The following is an 18870-nucleotide window of genomic DNA, read 5'->3' on the forward strand; positions in this document are numbered from 1 at the left end:
ACTCGGTAGTGTTTTATTATAAGACTACCACGTGGTCATGCTTGTCTGGGACAACGTGTTCACATGTTTGTAGCAGAACCAGCTCATGTTTTGGAGCTTGCTATCGTAGTTCATCTCCCGAGAATCCCGCAACATCATCTCGTCGATTTGTGTTGCAAACTTTCATTTTTCTTCCTAAGACTCGATGAGCCTGGAATATCCTAACACCAACCAGAGCTGAATCTCAGGCAGATATGATGGTTGGAACATTTCCCTAAGAACTATAATATTGGTCTCTCGATAACCGGTAAGGTGGATGTCGTGGCCAACACACCCATCCGGTAGACCTATTATTATAGTATCTTGTTTGAGGAAGTTGGCCACCCCCCCCCCCATAGGGATTTCGTAGGATTTACTCCCTAGTTGCCCTATGGATTTTTGTGTTCCCGAAGTCCGACCTTTTACTTGATGTTTTAGATATCAAACCATATCTATGAATGGGTTACACTAGCACGCCAAGGAGAACATTGGAAGCGGAGTGCTAAATGTCTCTCGGTCGATCATCCAGATTTTATTTCCTTGGCCCTGCCAAGGGTGAAATCTGAGAAGGTGTTATCTTCCTTTGCATCTGCATCCTCCATCACCATTCATCATGGAAGTAAGTTGTTTACCGGACCCTTGACACGGTTGTTGATAAAACCTTGATGATTATGGAAATGCTCAAGTTCTTGAGAGCACGCACAAGCACTACGTGTTATCATCATCTCTAACTGGGATTCCTCTCAGTTTCCTCGGTTATGCTATAACCACTCCAACAGTGAATTCACTCCCTATTGTTGGGTTCTTCCCCAGTTACCAGAATCATTCCCAGCATTTGCATTTTGTTCCCAGCTTGCACCGCCAATGTGCCATTCTACCACGGGTCTCCTCCATTTCCGGTGATAAGCAAATTCATCTATTACGTTGTCTTCAACAAGGTAATCCACATCATCCAAGTCCGAGTATGCCATTCTACCGACCCCCTCCAAACGATCGCTCGAGAATTGCCTTAGGCTGGTTTAAAGAGTTTCAATGATCTCTGAATCAAAAGTAATTCTTTTTGCCACTTAAGGGGATATCTCTACGAGTCACCTTCCCTAAGGTGTATCATTATGGTATCATGGCAACTCAACTCCTCGCTACGTTGACAATCGTTTACCACCTTCTTAGGTATGAAATTGTTGTCTACCTAGTGAACCTTTGTCATCCGTTTCTTCCACCCCTATTGATGTGTATCTCGTGTCTCAACCCGAAAGATGGTTCTATGTCTCATTCCGTAAGTTAATCTTGAGTTGTTCGATCTTCGAGGAGATCGACCCTTCTAGAGTCTCCTTCTTCCCCCCCCCTGTCATGTTGACATGATTTCTCAGAGCAAGACGACAAGACAAAGATGGTGTTCAAATCAACGTTCATTTGAAGTGCACCCTGGATCGTGAACATTATACTAGTTGCGTTTTCCCCTTCATCCTACCCTACGCTCGAATCTCGAGACGAGATTCTTGTTTAGTGGGGGTGAGTTGTCACATCCCTAGTTCTGGCCTGTCCTATGCCTGCTTCCATCTGAGCATCATGTTTAAATTTTTGAAACCTGAACCGAGGAATTTTGGAAGCCTCAAAAACTTAAATAAAAGAAGGGCAAAAACCCTAAAAATCTCATTCATTGCTCCAAAATGCTCTTCTTAAATGTTTGATAATTTTGGTAAGGGTTCTGGTCCCAACCAAAATATTGAACATTTTTAAGGATTTATTTTTGGGACTTTGAATTTAAATCATTAGCTATTTGAATTTGAATTATATTCATATAACTAGAATATAATTTCAAATACCCCTGAAATATTTTATGAGCTTTTGGAAAAGTCCATATAGCAAAATAAAAATATTCAGAGGAGCTTTTGGCATTGTTTGAATTATTTTAAATTCAAAACAGTGGCAAAAGATTAAATAAAAATAAAACAAACAGAACAATAAAACAGGAGAGAGAGGAAACCTACCTCGGCCACTTACCCGCAGCCTACCTGGCGCCACCAACCGGCCCAGCCGGCCCGGCCCATCTCCACCCCCTCCCCTGTCGTCTTCCTCCCTCGCCAGAAGGACAGAGGCGAGGCGTGGCGCGCGCCCGAGAGGCCTCGGCCACCTCCTGCTTCCTCCTCGACGCCCGGAGACGCCACGCACCTCCCTGCCTCTCTTCCTCACTCTCCCGCGTCCTCATCCTCTCCCCGGAACACTCTCCCCCTCCTCTGTTCTCCTCACCCGAACGGAGCCGCCGCCACCGACGAGAGCCACCGTGGCTACCGGCCACCCCACGCCTCACCGACGCCCCAGGAAGCTCCGCCCCGACCCCCTCTTCCTCCCCACCGATCCACGGCCCTCCGGAAGCCCTGCAGCGTCGCCCTCAAGCTCGCCCCCAACCTTCGGCCGCCGGCGAACTTTCGAGGATTCGCGAGCTCCAGCCCCTCCCCGGCCTCGCCGTTGCCTCCACCAGATCCGCTGTGAGCTACTCTTCCATTCCCCCTCCTCCTCGCGCACTAACCACCTTGCCGAGCGCTCCTCGCCGCCGGCCATGGCACCGCCGTGGCCACAGGTGTCCTAGCTCGCGTCTGAGCACGCCCTCGGGCTCGAGATGTTCCCAGGAGCCGAAAACTCCCATCGGTTCGTCCGTAGCCGCACCATAGCATCGTCTTAGGCGATGCCCGAGCTCCGGTCGCCGCCTCTCTCGCCGTAGTTGCCGCTACCGGTCACCCCAGCCGCGGCCACAGCCACCGCTGGACGCGCCGCGTCGCGGACGTTCTAATGAGCCAAACCGCGCGCCAAACCATCGCCCCTAGCTCAAATCCGAGCCGCGCCGCCGTGTGGAATGGTCGCCGCCGGCCATACTCCGGCGACTGCCGACGAGGCACGCTTAATCAGTGTTAATGGCCCCACTAATTAAACCCACAGCCACTGACAGTGGGCCCCACCCCTGGTCAAACCCCAGTCAGCGCTGGGTTTGACCGGGATTAGCTCCTGTGTCACTGACGTGTGGCCCCCACATGTCAGGTTTGACCTGGGGCGCCCAGTTGACCCTGCTGACGTCACAGTGACGTGGGGCTGACGCCATAAATCATTTCTGGATTTATTATTATTTCAGGAATTTCAGAAAATAGCTAAAACTTCAATAAATCATAGAAAATTAACCGTAACTCCAAATTAAATAATTTATATATGAAAAATTATCAGAAAAATTCAAGGAATCCATATGTACCATTTTCATGCATGTTAGAACAACTTATAGGTGCTGTTTAGCACAAATCAACTAAATGGCATTTGAATAATCACATATGGAGTTTGAATTTGAATCTTATATTCAAACCAACTTCATTTAATCTGTTGCTAGTTGCATTAGCTCAAAACACATTCATATTGCCATGTCATGAGCATGCATCATATTGTGCATTGCATTGATTGTGTTCCTTTCTGTATTGCCGGTATTTGTCCCCTCTCGATAGACGTGATACCGATGATGTGATCGTTGACACTGATGAAGACTCAATGTTATCTTCAGAAGTGCCAGGCAAGCAAAACCCCCTTGTTCATTCCGATACAATCCTACTCTCTCGCTCCTGCTCTCTTTTACTGCATTAGGACAACAACGATTCATCTGTTACTTGCTGCGGTAGCTGAACCCCTTTATCCTTTGCATGACCTGTCATTCCACAGTAAATAGATGAAACCCACTAGTATGAGTAGGAATTGTTTGAGCCCTGTTGTGCCTACTCATTCATGCTTGTTTGTCATGCCTGCTACTGCTTAGAGTTGAGTCAGGTCTGATTCATCGGGGATGAATCAGAGGCGTGTGAACATGTCCTACTGTGTGTGAGCTAAGTGTGTGAACACGATTTGGTAAAAGGTAGCGGTGAGAGGCCATGTAGGAGTACATGGTGGGTTGTCTCATTGCAGCCGTCCTCAGGAACTGAGTTCTGTGTTTGTGATCCATGACTCAGCTACTACCATACATTGGGCCCTGAAATATGACCCCGCTCGACTTCTTAATCACCCTTGTCCTCTGTCCAGGAGTTGCAAGTAGTTTCTGGTGTTTGTAGTATGCTGGAGGCCGTGGACAGCGCTGACCGTAGGGGTGGGCTGTGATGCGGTAGGCACGTGGCCGGGTAAACCGGGCACCCGTTTGGTGTCACGGAACCCTGTTCACATCGTTTGGGGCTGTGAGCGAAACTCCGGCCGGATCTCCTCATGGATGGAACCCGAATAGGCGATAAACCTGGACTAGAGACTTGAGTGTTTAGGTAGGTCATGGTCTACACCCACGTCGGCTTTCGCTTGAAGTCTGCCGAGCACATGTCGTGTGCAGACGCTAAGTGGTGGAAACATGTATGAAGAAGTACACCCCTGCAGGGTTAATATGATCTATTCGAATAGCCGTGTCCGCGGAAAAGGACTTCTGGGTTGCTTATATCAGTTCATAGACAATTGAAAGTGGATACTCTAAAATACGCAAGATAAGCGTGAGTGCTATGGATGGCGTTCTCGTAGGGAGACGGGAGCGGATCCATAGTGGTGTATTGATATGGTGAATATGTGAACTCGTGTGCGCCACCTCAAAAGAGTTACCTTGCAGTCGTAGTTCAGGATAGCCACCGAGTCAAAGCTGGCTTGCTGCAGTTAAACCCCACCATCCCCTTTGTTGATAATGATGCATATGTAGATAGTTCTGATGTAAGTCTTGCTGGGTACATTTGTACTCACGTTTGCCTATTTTATCTTTTTGCAGAGAGACTTCAGTCTCACTAGTAATTCCGCGTGGTCTTCGACGTTTAGCTTGTTACCTCAGCTACGATCTTGTGCCCTCGGCAGGATCTGGTAGATAGTCAGGCTTCTCAGCCTTTTTCATTTATAGATGTCTGTACCCAGACATGATAGCTTCCGCTTGTGCTTTGACTTGTATGCTCTGAGTGTTGGGTCATGAGACCCATGTTTGTAATATCTCGCTCCTCGGAGCCTAATGAATAAATTACTTGAGTCGTAGAGTCATGTTGTGATGCCATGTTGTGTTTGCACATATCGAGCATATTGTGTGTATGTTATTGAAATGCTTGGTATGTGTGGGATCTGGCTATCTAGTTGTTTATCCTTAGTAGCCTCTCTTACCGGGAAATGTCTCCTAGTGTTTCCACTGAGCCATGGTAGTTTGCTACTGCTCCGGAACACTTAGGCTGGCCGGCATGTGTCCTTCTTCGTTCCTGTGTCTGTCCCTTCGGGGAAATGTCACGCGATGAATACCGGAGTCCTGTTAGCCCGCTACAGCCCGGTTCACCGAAGTCCTGCTAGCCCAGTGCTACAGCCTGGATTCACTCGCTGATGACCGACACGTTTGATGCTGGGTCATGGATGCCTGTCCCTGTAAGTCTGTGCCACTTTGGGTTTACGACTAGCCATGTCAGCCCGGGCTCCTTATCATATGGATGCTAGCGACACTGTCATATACGTGTGCCAAAAGGCGCAAACGGTCCCGGGCTAAGGTAAGGCGACACCCGTGGGGATACCGTGCGTGAGGCCGCGAAGTGATATGAGGTGTTACATGCTAGATCGATGTGGCATTGAGTCGGGGTCCTGACATCTGGATACCCATGTTGGCTCCCACATGTTCCACGATGATCTCATCGGATGAACCACGATGTCAAGGACTCAATCGATCCCGTATACAATTCCCTTTGTCTATCGGTATGTTACTTGCCCGAGATTCGATCGTCGGTATACCGATACCTTGTTCAATCTCGTTACCGGCAAGTCACTTTACTCGTTCCGTAACACATCATCCCGTGATCAACTCCTTGGTCACATTGCGCATATGATGATGTCCTACCGAGTGGGCCCAGAGATACCTCTCCGTTTACACGGAGTGACAAATCCCAGTCTCGATCCGCATAAAACAATAGATACTTTCGGAGATACCTGTAGTGCACCTTTATAGTCACCCAGTTACGTTGTGACGTTTGATACACCCAAAGCACTCCTACGGTATCCAGGAGTTACACGATCTCATGGTCAAAGGAAGAGATACTTGACATTAGCAAAGCTCTAGCAAACGAACTACACGATCTTTGTGCTATGCTTAGGATTGGGTCTTGTCCATCACATCATTCTCCTAATGATGTGATCCCGTTATCAACGACATCCAATGTCCATAGCCAGGAAACCATGACTATCTGTTGATCACAACGAGCTAGTCAACTAGAGGCTCACTAGGGACATATTGTTGTCTATGTATTCACACGTGTATTACGATTTTCGGATAATACAGTTATAGCATGAATAAAAGACTATTATCATGAACAGAGAAATATAATAATAACACTTTTATTATTGCCTCTAGGGCATATTTCCAACAGTCTCCCACTTGCACTAGAGTCAATAATCTAGTTCACATCGCCATGTGATTACCACTCACATGTCACATCGCCATGTGACTAATACCCAAGAGTTTACTAGAGTCAGTAGTCTAGTTCACATCACTATGTGATTAACACTCAATGAGTTTTATGTTTGATCATGTTGCTTGTGAGAGAGGTTTTAGTCAACGGGTCTGAACCTTTCAGATCCGTGTGTGCTTTACAAATCTCTATGTCATCTCCTAGATGCAGCTACGACGCTCTATTTGGAGCTGTTCCAAATAACTGTTCTACTTGGAGCTATTCTAAATTGTTGCTCCATTATATGTATCCGGTATCTCTACTTAGAGCTATCTGGATAGGTGTTAAGCTTGCATCGACGTAACCTTTACGACGAACTCTTTTACCACCTCCATAATCGAGAAAATTCCTTAGTCCACTAGTTACTAAGGATAACTTTGACCGCTGTCCTGTGATCCATTCTTGGATCACTCTTGTACCCCTTGACTAACTCATGGCAAGGCACACTTCAGGTGCGGTACACAGCATAGCATACTGAAGAGCCTACGTCTTAAGCATAGGGGACGACCTTCGTCCTTTCTCTCTATTCTGCCGTGGTCGAGCTTTAAGTCTTAACTTCGTACCTTACAACTCAGGTAAGAACTCCTTCTTTGACTGATCCATCTTGAACACCTTCAAGATCATGTCAAGGTATGTGCTCATTTGAAAGTATTATTAAGCATTTTGATCTATCCTTATAGATCTTGATGTTCAATGTTCAAGTAGCTTAATCTAGGCTTTCCATTGAAAAATACTTTCAAAATAACCCTATATGCTTTCTAGAAATTCTACATCATCTCTGATCATCAATATGTCAACAACATATACTCATCAGAAATTCTATAGTGCTCCCACTCACTTCTTTGGAAATACAAGTTTCTTATAAACTTTGTATAAATCCAAAATCTTTGATCATCTCATCAAAGCGTACATTCCAACTCCGAGATGCTTACTCCAGTCCTTAGAAGGATCGCTGGAGCTAGCATACCTTTTAGCATCCTTAGGATCGACAAAACTTTTCTGATTGTATTGCATACAACCTTTCCTTACAAAAACCGGTAAGGAAACTTGTCTTGACATCCATCTGCCAGATTTCATAAATGCAGCTAATGCTAACATGATTCCGACGGACTTTAAGCATCGCTACGAATGAGAAAATCTCATTGTAGTCAACTCCTTGAACTTGTGAAAAAACTCTTCACCACAAGTCGAGCTTCACAGACGGTGAAATTACCGTCCACGTCCATCTTCTTCTTAAAATCCATTTATCTCAATGGCTTGCCGATCATTGGGCAAGTCCACCAAAGTCCATGCTTTGTTCTGATATATGGATCCTATCTCGGATTTCATGGCTCCTAACCATTTGTCGGAATTTGGGCCCACCATCGCTTCTCCATAGCTCGTAGGTTCATTGTTGTCTAGCAACATGACCTTCAAGACAGGATCACCTTACCACTCCGAAGTAGTACGTGTCCTTGTCGTCCTACGAGGTTTGGTAGTGACTTGATCCGAAGTTTCATGATCAATATCATAAGCTTCCACTTCAATTGGTGTAGGTGCCACAGGAACAACTTCCTGTGCCCTGCCACACACTAGTTGAAGAGACGGTTCAATAACCTCATCAAGTCTCCACCATCCTCCCACTCAACTCTTTCGAGAGAAACCTTTCCTCGAGAAAGGACCCGATTCAAGAAACAATCCATATTGCTTTCGGATCTGAATTAGGAGGTATACCCAACTGTTTTGGGTGTCCTATGAAGATGCATTTTATCCGCTTTGGGTTCGAGCTTAATCCTGAAACTTTTTCACATAAGCATCGCAGCCCCAAACCTTTAAGAAACGACAACTTAGGTTTCTCTAAACCATAATTCACACGGTGTCATCTCATCGGAATTACGTGGTGCCCTATTTAAAGTGAATGTGGTTGTCTCTAATGCCTAACCCATGGACGATAGTGGTAATTCGATAAGAGGCATCATGGAACGCACCATATCCAATAGGGTGCAACTATGATGTTCGGACACACCATCACATTATGGTGTTCCAGGCGGTATTAATTGCGAAACAATTTCCACAATGTCTTAATTGTGTGCCAAAACTCGTAACTCAGATATTCATCTCTATGATCATATCATAGACATTTTATCCTCTTGTCACAATGATCTGCTACTTCACTCTGAAATTACTTGAACCATTCAATAATTCAGACTTGTGTTTCATCAAGTAAATATACTCAACATTTACTCGAATCATCTGTGAAGTAAGAACATAATGATATTCACTGCATGCCTCAGCACTCATTCGACTGCACACATCAAAATGTGTTACTTCCAACAAGTTGCTATCTTGTTCCATCTTACTGAAAATGAGGATTTTCAGTCATCTTGCCCATGTGGTATGATTTGCATATCTCAAGTGATTCAAAATCAAGTGAGTCCGAACGATCCATTTGCATGGAGTTTCTTCATGCATATACACCAATAGACATGGTTCGCATGTCTCAAACTTTTCAAAAACGAGTGAGTCCAAAGATCCATCAACATGGAGCTTCTTCATGCGTTTTATACCATTATGACTTACATGGCAGTGCCACAAGTAAGTGGTACTATCATTACTATCTTATATCTTTTGGCATGAAAATGTGTATCACTATGACCGAGATTCAATAAACCATTCCTTTAGGTGCAAGACCATTGAAGGTATTATTCAAAAATAGAGTAACCATTATTCTCCTTAAATGAATAACCGTATTGCGATAGACATAATCCAATCATGTCTATGCTCAACGCAAACACCAATCTCGGTGGTAGAGGGAGTGTGCGATGCTTGATCATATCAACCTTGGAAACACTTCCAACATATATCGTCAGCTCACCTTTAGCTAGTCTCTGTTTATTCCGTAGCTTTTATTTCGAGTTACTAACACTTAGCAACCGAACCGGTATCCAATACCCTGGTGCTACTAGGAGTACTAGTAAAGTACACATTAACATAATGTATATCCAATATACTTCTATCGACCTTGCCAGCCTTCTCATCTACCAAGTATCTAGGTAATGCTGCTCCAGTGGTTGTTCCCTTTATTACAGAAGCACTCAGTCTCGGGTTTGGGTTCAACCTTGGGTTTCTTCACTAGAGCAGCAGCTGAATTGCCGTTTCATGAAGTATCCCTTTGTTCCCTTGCCCTTCTTGAAACTAGTGGTTTCACCAACCATCAACAATTGATGCTCCTTCTTGATTTCTACTTTCGCGGTGTCAAACATCATGAATATTTCAAGGATCATCATATCTATCCCTGATATGTTATAGTTAATCACGAAGCTCTAGCAGCTTGGTGGCAATGACTTTGGGGAAACATCACTATCTCATCTGGAGGATCAACTCCCACTCGATTCAAGTGATTGTTGTGCTCAGACAATCTGAGCACAAGCTCAACGATTGAGCTTTTCTCCCTTAGTTTGCAGGCTAAGAAAATCGTCGGAGGTCTTATACCTCTTGGCGTGGGCACGAGCCTGAAATCCCAATTTCAGCCCTCGAAACATCTCATATGTTCCGCGACGTTTCGAAAACGTCTTTGGTGCCTCTACTTAAACCATTTAATTGAACTATCACGTAGTTATCAAAACGTGTATGTCCGATGTTCGCAACATCGACAAACGACGTTGGGGTTCAGCACACTGAGCGGTGCATTAAGGACATAAGCTTTCTACTGATCGCATAATCGCTACTATCAACTTTCAACTAATTTTTCTCTAGGAACATATCTAAACAGTAGAACTATAGCGTGAGCTATGACATAATTTGCAAAAACCTTTTGACTATGTTCAGGATAATTAAGTTCATCTTATGAACTCCCACTCAGATAGACATCCCTCTAGTCATCTAAGTGATTACATGATCCGAGTCAACTAGCCCGTGTCCGATCATCACGTGAGACGGACTAGTTAACGTCGGTGAACATCTTCATGTTGATCGTATCTACTATACGACTCATGCTCGACCTTTCGGTCTCCATGTTCCGAGGCCATGTCTGCACATGCTAGGCTCGTCAAGTTAACCCTAAGTGTTTTCGCTGTGTAAAACTGTCTTACACCCGTTGTATGTGAACGTAAGAATCCATCACACCCGATCATCACGTGGTGCTTAGAAGCGACGAACTGTAGCAACGGTGCACAGTTAGGGGAGAACACTTCTTGAAATTTTGTAAGGGATCATCTTATTTACTACCGTCGTCCTAAGTAAACAAGATGCATAAACATGATAAACATCACATGCAATCAGATAGTGACATGATATGGCCAATATCATTTTGCTCCTTTTGATCTTCATCTTCGGGGCTCCATGATCATCATCGTCACCGGCATGACACCATGATCTCCATCATCATGATCTCCATCATCGTGTCTTCATGAAGTTGTCACGCCAACGACTACTTCTACTTCTATGGCTAACGCGTTTAGCAATAAAGTAAAGTAAGTTACATGGCGTTCTTCAATGACACGCAGGTCATACAAAAATAAAGACAACTCCTATGGCTCCTGCCGGTTGTCATGCTCATCGACATGCAAGTCGTGAATCCTATTACAAGAACATGATCAATCTCATACATCACATATCATTCATCACATTCTTCTTGGCCATATCACATCACATAGCATACCCTGCAAAAACAAGTTAGACGTCCTCTAATTGTTGTTGCATGTTTTACGTGGCTGCTATGGGTTTCTAGCAAGAACGTTTCTTACCTACGCAAGACCACAACGTGATATGCCAATTGCTATTTACCCTTCATAAGGACCCTTTTCATCGAATCCGTTCCGACTAAAGTGGGAGAGACTGGCACCCGCTAGCCACCTTATGCACCAAGTGCATGTCAATCGGTGGAACCTGCCTCACGTAAGAGTACGTGTAAGGTCGGTCCGGGCCGCTTCATCCCACAATACCGTTGAAACAAGATTGAACTAGTAACGGTAAGCATATTGAACAACATCAACGCCCACAACTACTTTGTGTTCTACTCGTGCAAAGAATCTACGCAATAGACCTAGCTCATGATGCCACTGTTGGGGAACGTAGCAGAAATTCAAAATTTTCCTACGTGTCACCAAGATCTATCTATGGAGAGACCAGCTACGAGTAGAAGGATAGTGCATCTACATACCCTTGTAGATCGCTAAGCGGAAGCGTTCAAGTGAACGGGGTTGATGGAGTCGTACTCGTCGTGATTCAAATCACCGATGATCAAGTGCCGAACGGACGGCACCTCCGCGTTCAACACACGTACAGCCCGGTGACGTCTCCCACGCCTTGATCCAGCAAGGAGAGAGGGAGAGGTTGAGGAAGACTCCATCCAGCAGCAGCACAACGGCATGGTGGTGATGGAGGAGCGTGGCAATCCCGCAGGGCTTCGCCAAGCACCATGGGAGAGGAGGAGGAGGGAGAGGGGCAGGGCTGCACCAATGAGAGATCAAATCGCGTGTTATGGGCAGCCCCATGCCTCAATATATATAGGGGGGAAGGGGGCTGCGCCCCCTTTAGGGTTTTCCCACCCCCTAGGGGCGGCGGCCAGCCCTAGATGGGTTTTGGGGTGCGGCCAAGAGGGGGGGGAGGAGTCCATCCTCCCCAAGGCACCTCAAAGGTGCCTTCCCCCTTGAGGACTCTTCCCTCTAGGGTTCCCTAGGCACATGGGCCTCTTGGGGCTGGTTCCCTTGGCCCATGTAGGCCAAGGCGCACCCCCTACAGCCCATGTGCCCCCCGGGGCAGGTGGCCCCACCCGGTGGGCCCCCGGGACCCTTCCGGTGGTCCCGGTACAATACCGATGACCCCGAAACTTGTCCCGATGGCCGAAACAGGACTTCCTATATATAAATCTTTACCTCCGGACCATTCCGGAACTCCTCATGACGTCCGGGATCTCATCCGGGACTCCGAACAACATTCGGTAACCACATACAAGCTTCCTTTATAACCCTAGCGTCATCGAACCTTAAGTGTGTAGACCCTACGGGTTCGGGAGACATGCAGACATGACCGAGACGTTCTTCGGTCAATAACCAACAGCGGGATCTGGATACCCATGTTGGCTCCCACATGTTCCACGATGATCTCATCGGATGAACCACGATGTCAAGGACTCAATCGATCCCGTATACAATTCCCTTTGTCTATCGGTATGTTACTTGCCCGAGATTCGATCGTCGGTATCCAATACCTTGTTCAATCTCGTTACCGGCAAGTCACTTTACTCGTTCCGTAACACATCATCCCGTGATCAACTCCTTGGTCACATTGCGCATATGATGATGTCCTACCGAGTGGGCTCAGAGATACCTCTCCGTTTACACGGAGTGACAAATCCCAGTCTCGATCCGCATAAAACAATAGATACTTTCGGAGATACCTATAGTGCACCTTTATAGTCACCCAGTTACGTTGTGACGTTTGATACACCCAAAGCACTCCTACGGTATCCAGGAGTTACACGATCTCATGGTCAAAGGAAGAGATACTTGACATTGGCAAAGCTCTAGCAAATGAACTACACGATCTTTTGTGCTAGTCTTAGGATTGGGTCTTGTCCATCACATCATTCTCCTAATGATGTGATCCCGTTATCAACGACATCCAATGTCCATAGCCAGGAAACCATGACTATCTGTTGATCATAACGAGCTAGTCAACTAGAGGCTCACTAGGGACATATTGTGGTCTATGTATTCACACGTGTATTACGATTTCCGGATAATACAGTTATAGCATGAATAAAAGACTATTATCATGAACAAAGAAATATAATAATAACACTTTTATTATTGCCTCTAGGGCATATTTCCAACAGGATGTCTATCTAAGTGGGAGTTCTTAAGTAATATGATTAATTGAACTTAAATTTATCATGAACTTAGTCCTGGTAGTATTTTGCAAATCATGTTGTAGATCAATAGCTCGCGTTGTTGCTTCCCTGTGTTTATTTTGATATGTTCCTAGAGAAATTGTGTTGAAAGATGTTAGTAGCAATGATGCGGATTGGATCCGTGATCTGAGGTTTATCCTCATTGCTGCACAGAAGAATTATGTCCTTGATGCACCGCTAGGTGACAGTCCTATTGCAGGAGCAGATGCAGACGTTATGAACGTTTAGCTAGCTCAATATGATGACTACTTGATAGTTTAGTGCACCATGCTTAACGGCTTAGAATCGGGACTTCAAAGACATTTTGAACGTCATGGACCATATGAGATTTTCCAGGAGTTGAAGTTAATATTTCAAGCAAATACCCGAGTTGAGAGATATGAAGTCTCCAACAAGTTCTATAGCTAAAAGATGGAGGAGAATCGCTCAACTAGTGAGCATGTGCTCGGATTGTCTGGGTACTAGAATCGCTTGAATCTAGTGGGAGTTAATCTTCCAGATAAGATAGTGATTGACAGAATTCTCTAGTCACCATCACTAAGTTAGTAGAACTTCGTGATGAACTATAGTATGCAAGGGATGACGAAAATGACTCCCGAGCTTTTCATGATGATGAAATCGATGAAGGTAGAAATCAAGAAAGAGCATCAAGTGTTGATGGTTGACAAGATCACTAGTTTCAAGAAAAGGGCAAAGGGAAAAAGGGGACCTTCAAGAAAAATAGCAAGCAAGTTGCTGCTCAAGTGAAGAAGCCCAAGTCTGGTCCTAAGCCTGAGACTAAGTGTTTCTACTGCAAAGGGACTGGTCACTGGAAGCGGAACTACCCCAAGTATTTGGCGGATAAGAAGGATGGAAAAGTGAACATAAGTATATTTGATATACATGTTATTGATGTGTACTTTACTAGTGTTTATAGCAACCCCTTAGTATTTGATACTAGTTCAGTTGCTAAGATTAGTAACTCGAAACGGGAGTTGCAGAATAAACAGAGACTAGTTAAAGGTGAAGTGACGATGTGTGTTGGAAGTGGTTCCAAGATTGATATGATCATCATCGCACACTCCCTATACTTTCGGGATTAATGTTAAACCTAAATAAGTGTTATTTGGTGTTTGCGGTGAGCATGAATATAATTTGATCATGTTTATTGTAATACGGTTATTCATTTAAGTAAGAGAATAAATTGTTGTTCTGTTTACATGAATAAAACCTTATATGGTTACACACCCAATGAAAATAGTTTATTGGATCTCGATCGTAGTGATACACATATTCATAATGTTGAAGCCAAAAGATGCAGAGTTGATAATGATAGTGCAACTTATTTGTGGCACTGCCGTTTAGGTCATATTGGTGTAAAGCGCATGAAGAAACTCCATGCTGATGGGCTTTTGGAACCACTTGATTATGAATCACTTGATACTTGCGAACCGTGCCTCATGGGCAAGATGACTAAAACACCGTTCTCTGGTACTATGGTGAGAGAAACAGATTTGTTGGAAATCATACATACAGATGTATGTGATCCAATGAATGTTGAAGCTCGTGGCGGATATCGTTATTTTCTCACCTTCACAAATGATTTAAGCAGATATGGGTATATCTACTTAATGAAACATAAGTCTGAAACATTTGAAAAGTTCAAAGAATTTCAGAGTGAAGTTGAAAATCATCGTAACAAGAAAATAAAGTTTCTACGATCTGATCGTGGAGGAGAATATTTGAGTTACGAGTTTGGTCTACATTTGAAACAATGCGGAATAGTTTCGCAACTAACGCCACCCGGAACACCACAGCGTAATGGTGTGTCCGAACATCGTAATCGTACTTTACTTGATATGGTGCGATCTATGATGTCTCTTACAGATTTACCACTATCGTTTTGGGGTTATGCTCTAGAGACAGCCGCATTCACGTTAAATAGGGCACCATCAAAATCAGTTGAGACGACGCCTTATGAACTGTGGTTTGGCAAGAAACCAAAGTTGTCGTTTTTGAAAGTTTGGGGCTGCGATGCTTATGTGAAAAAACTTCAACCTGATAAGCTCGAACCCAAATCGGAGAAATGTGTCTTCATAGGATACCCAAAGGAGACTGTTGGGTACACCTTCTATCACAGATCCGAAGGCAAGACATTTGTCGCTAAGAATGGATCCTTTCTAGAGAAGGAGTTTCTCTCGAAAGAAGTGAGTGGGAGCAAAGTAGAACTTGATGAGGTAACTGTACCTGCTCCCTTATTGGAAAGTAGTACATCGTAGAAACCGGTTTCTGTGACACCTACACCAATTAGTGAGGAAGCTAATGATAATGATCATGAAACTTCAGAACAAGTTACTACCGAACCTCGTATATCAACCAGAGTAAGATCCGCACCAGAGTGGTACGGTAACCCTGTTCTGTAAGTCATGCTACTAGATCATGATGAATCTACGAACTATGAAGAAGCGATGGTGAGCCCAGATTCCGCAAAATGGCTTGAAGCCATGAAATCTGAGATGGGATCCATGTATGAGAACAAAGTATGGACTTTGGTTGACTTGCCCAATGATCGGCAAGCAATTGAGAATAAATGGATCTTCAAGAAGAAGACTGACGCTGACGGTAATGTTACTGTCTACAAAGCTCGACTTATCGAAAAAGGTTTTTGATAAAGTTCAAGGTGTTGACTACGATGAGATTTTCTCACTTGTATCGATGTTTAAAGTCTGTCTGAATCATGTTAGCAATTGCCGCATTTTATAAAATGTGGCAAATGGATAAACAAAATTGCAATCCTTAATGGATTTCTTAAAGAAGAGTTGTATATGATGCAACCAGAAGGTTTTGTCAATCCTAAAGGTGTTAACAAAAATGTGCAAGCTCTAGCGATCCATCTATGGACTAGTACAAGCATCTCGGAGTTGGAATATACGCTTTGATGAGTTGATCAAAGCATATAGTTTTATACAGACTTGCGGTGAAGCCTGTATTTATAAGAAAGTGAGTGGGAGCACTACAGCATTTCTGATAAGTATATGTGAGTGACATATTGTTGATCGGAAATAATGTAGAATTATTCTGTAAAGCATAAAGAAGTGTTTGAAAGGAGTTTTTCAAAGAAAGACCTCGGTGAAGCTGCTTACATATTGAGCATCAAGATCTATAGAGATAGATCAAGGCGCTTGATAAGTTTTTTCAATGAGTACATACCTTGACAAGATTTTGAAGTAGTTCAAAATGGAACAGTCAAAGAAAGAGTTCTTGCCTGTGTTACAAGGTGTGAAATTGAGTAAGACTCAAAGCCCGACCACGGCAGAAGATAGAAAGAGAATGAAAGTCATTCCTTATGCCTCAGCCATAGATTCTATAAAGTATGCCATGCTGTGTACCAGATCTATTGTATACCCTGCCCTGCGTTTGGCAAGGGAGTACAATAGTGATCTAGGAGTAGATCATTGGACATTGGTCAAAATTATCCTTAGTAGAATAAGGATATGTTTCTCGATTATGAAGGTGACAAAAGTTTCATCGTAAAGGGTTACGTCGATGCAAATTTTGAAACTGATCTAGATGACTCTAAGTCTCGATCTAGATACATACTGAAAGTGGGAGCAATTAGTTAGAGTAGCTACATGCAGAGCATTTTGACATAGAAATTTGCAAAATACTTACGGATCTGAATGTGGCAGACCCGTTGACTAAACTTCTCTCACAAGCAAAACATGATCACACCTTAGTACTCTTTGGGTGTTAATCACATAGCGATGTGAACTAGATTATTGACTCTAGTAAACCCTTTGGGTGTTGGTCACATGTCGATGTGAACTATAGGTGTTAATCACATGGTGATGTGAACTACTGGTGTTAAATCACATGGAGATGTGAACTAGATTATTGACTCTAGTGCAAGTGGGAGACTGAAGGAAATATGCCCTAGAGGCAATAATAAAGTTATTATTTATTTCCTTATATCATGATAAATGTCTATTATTCATGCTAGAATTGTATTAACCAGAAACATAATACATGTGTGAATACATAGAGACAAACAGAGTGTCACTAGTATGCCTCTACTTGACTAGCTCGTTAATCGAAGATGGTTATGTTTCCTAACCATAGACATGTGTTGTCATTTGATTAACGGGATCACATCATTAGGAGAATGATGTGATTGACATGACCCATTCCATTAGCTTAGCACCCGATCGTTTAGTATGTTGCTATTGCTTTCTTCATGACTTATACATATTCCTATGACTATGAGATTATGCAACTCCCGTTTGCCGGAGGAACACTTTGTGTGCTACCAAACGTCACAACGTAACTGGGTGATTATAAAGGATCTCTACAGGTGTCTCCAAAGGTACATGTTGGGTTGGCATATTTCGAGATTAGGATTTGTCACTCCGATTGTCGGAGAGGTATCTCTGGGCCCTCTCGGTAATGCACATCACATAAGCCTTGCAAGCATTGCAACTAATGAGTTAGTTGCGAGATGATGTATTACGAAACGAGTAAAGAGACTTGCCGGTAACGAGATTGAACTAGGTATTGAGATACCGACGATCGAATCTCGGGCAAGTAGCATACCGATGACAAAGGGAACAACGTATGTTGTTATGCGGTCTGACCGATAAAGATCTTCGTAGAATATGTGGGAGCCAATATGAGCATCCAGGTTCCGCTATTGGTTATTGACCGGAGACGTGTCTCGGTCATGTCTACATTGTTCTCGAACCCGTAGGGTCCGCACGCTTAAGGTTTCGATGACAGTTATATTATGAGTTTATGAGTTTTGATGTACCGAGGGAGTTCGGAGTCCCGGATGAGATCGGGGACATGACGAGGAGTCTCAAAATGGTCGAGACATAAAGATCGATATATTGGACGACTATATTCGGACATCGGAAAGGTTTCGAGTGATTCAGGTATTTTCGGAGGTACCGGGGAGTTACGGGAATACAAGGAAGAAGCAATGGGCCTTAATGGGCCTTAGTGGGAAGGACCAGGAGGTGGCGTGCGCCCCTCCCAAGCCCAGTACGAATTGGACAAGGGGTTTGGGGCGCGGCCCCTCTCTCCCTTCCTTCCCCTCTTCCCACTTTACCCCTTCTCCTAGTTGGAGTAGGAAAGGAGGAAACCTACTCCAACTAGGAGTAGGAATCCTACTCCCTGGCGCGCCCCTCCTAGGGCCGGCCTCCTTCCCCTTACTCCTTTATATACGGGGGCAGGGGGGCACCTCTAGACACACAAGTTGATCCTCGTGATCGTTTTCTTAGCCGTGTTCGGTGCCCCCTTCCACCATACTCCTCGATAATATTGTAGTGGTGCTTAGGCGAAGCCCTGCGTCGGTAGAACATCAAGATCGTCACCACGCCGTCGTGCTGACGGAACTCTTCCCCGACACTTTGCTGGATCAGAGTCCGGGGATCGTCATCGAGCTGAACGTGTGCTAAAACTCGGAGGTGTCGTAGTTTCGGTGCTTGATCGGTCGGGCCGTGAAGACGTACGACTACATCA

Source organism: Triticum dicoccoides, chromosome 2A (genome assembly GCF_002162155.2).
Source record: "Triticum dicoccoides isolate Atlit2015 ecotype Zavitan chromosome 2A, WEW_v2.0, whole genome shotgun sequence".
In the NCBI taxonomy this organism is placed as follows: Eukaryota; Viridiplantae; Streptophyta; class Magnoliopsida; order Poales; family Poaceae; genus Triticum; species Triticum dicoccoides.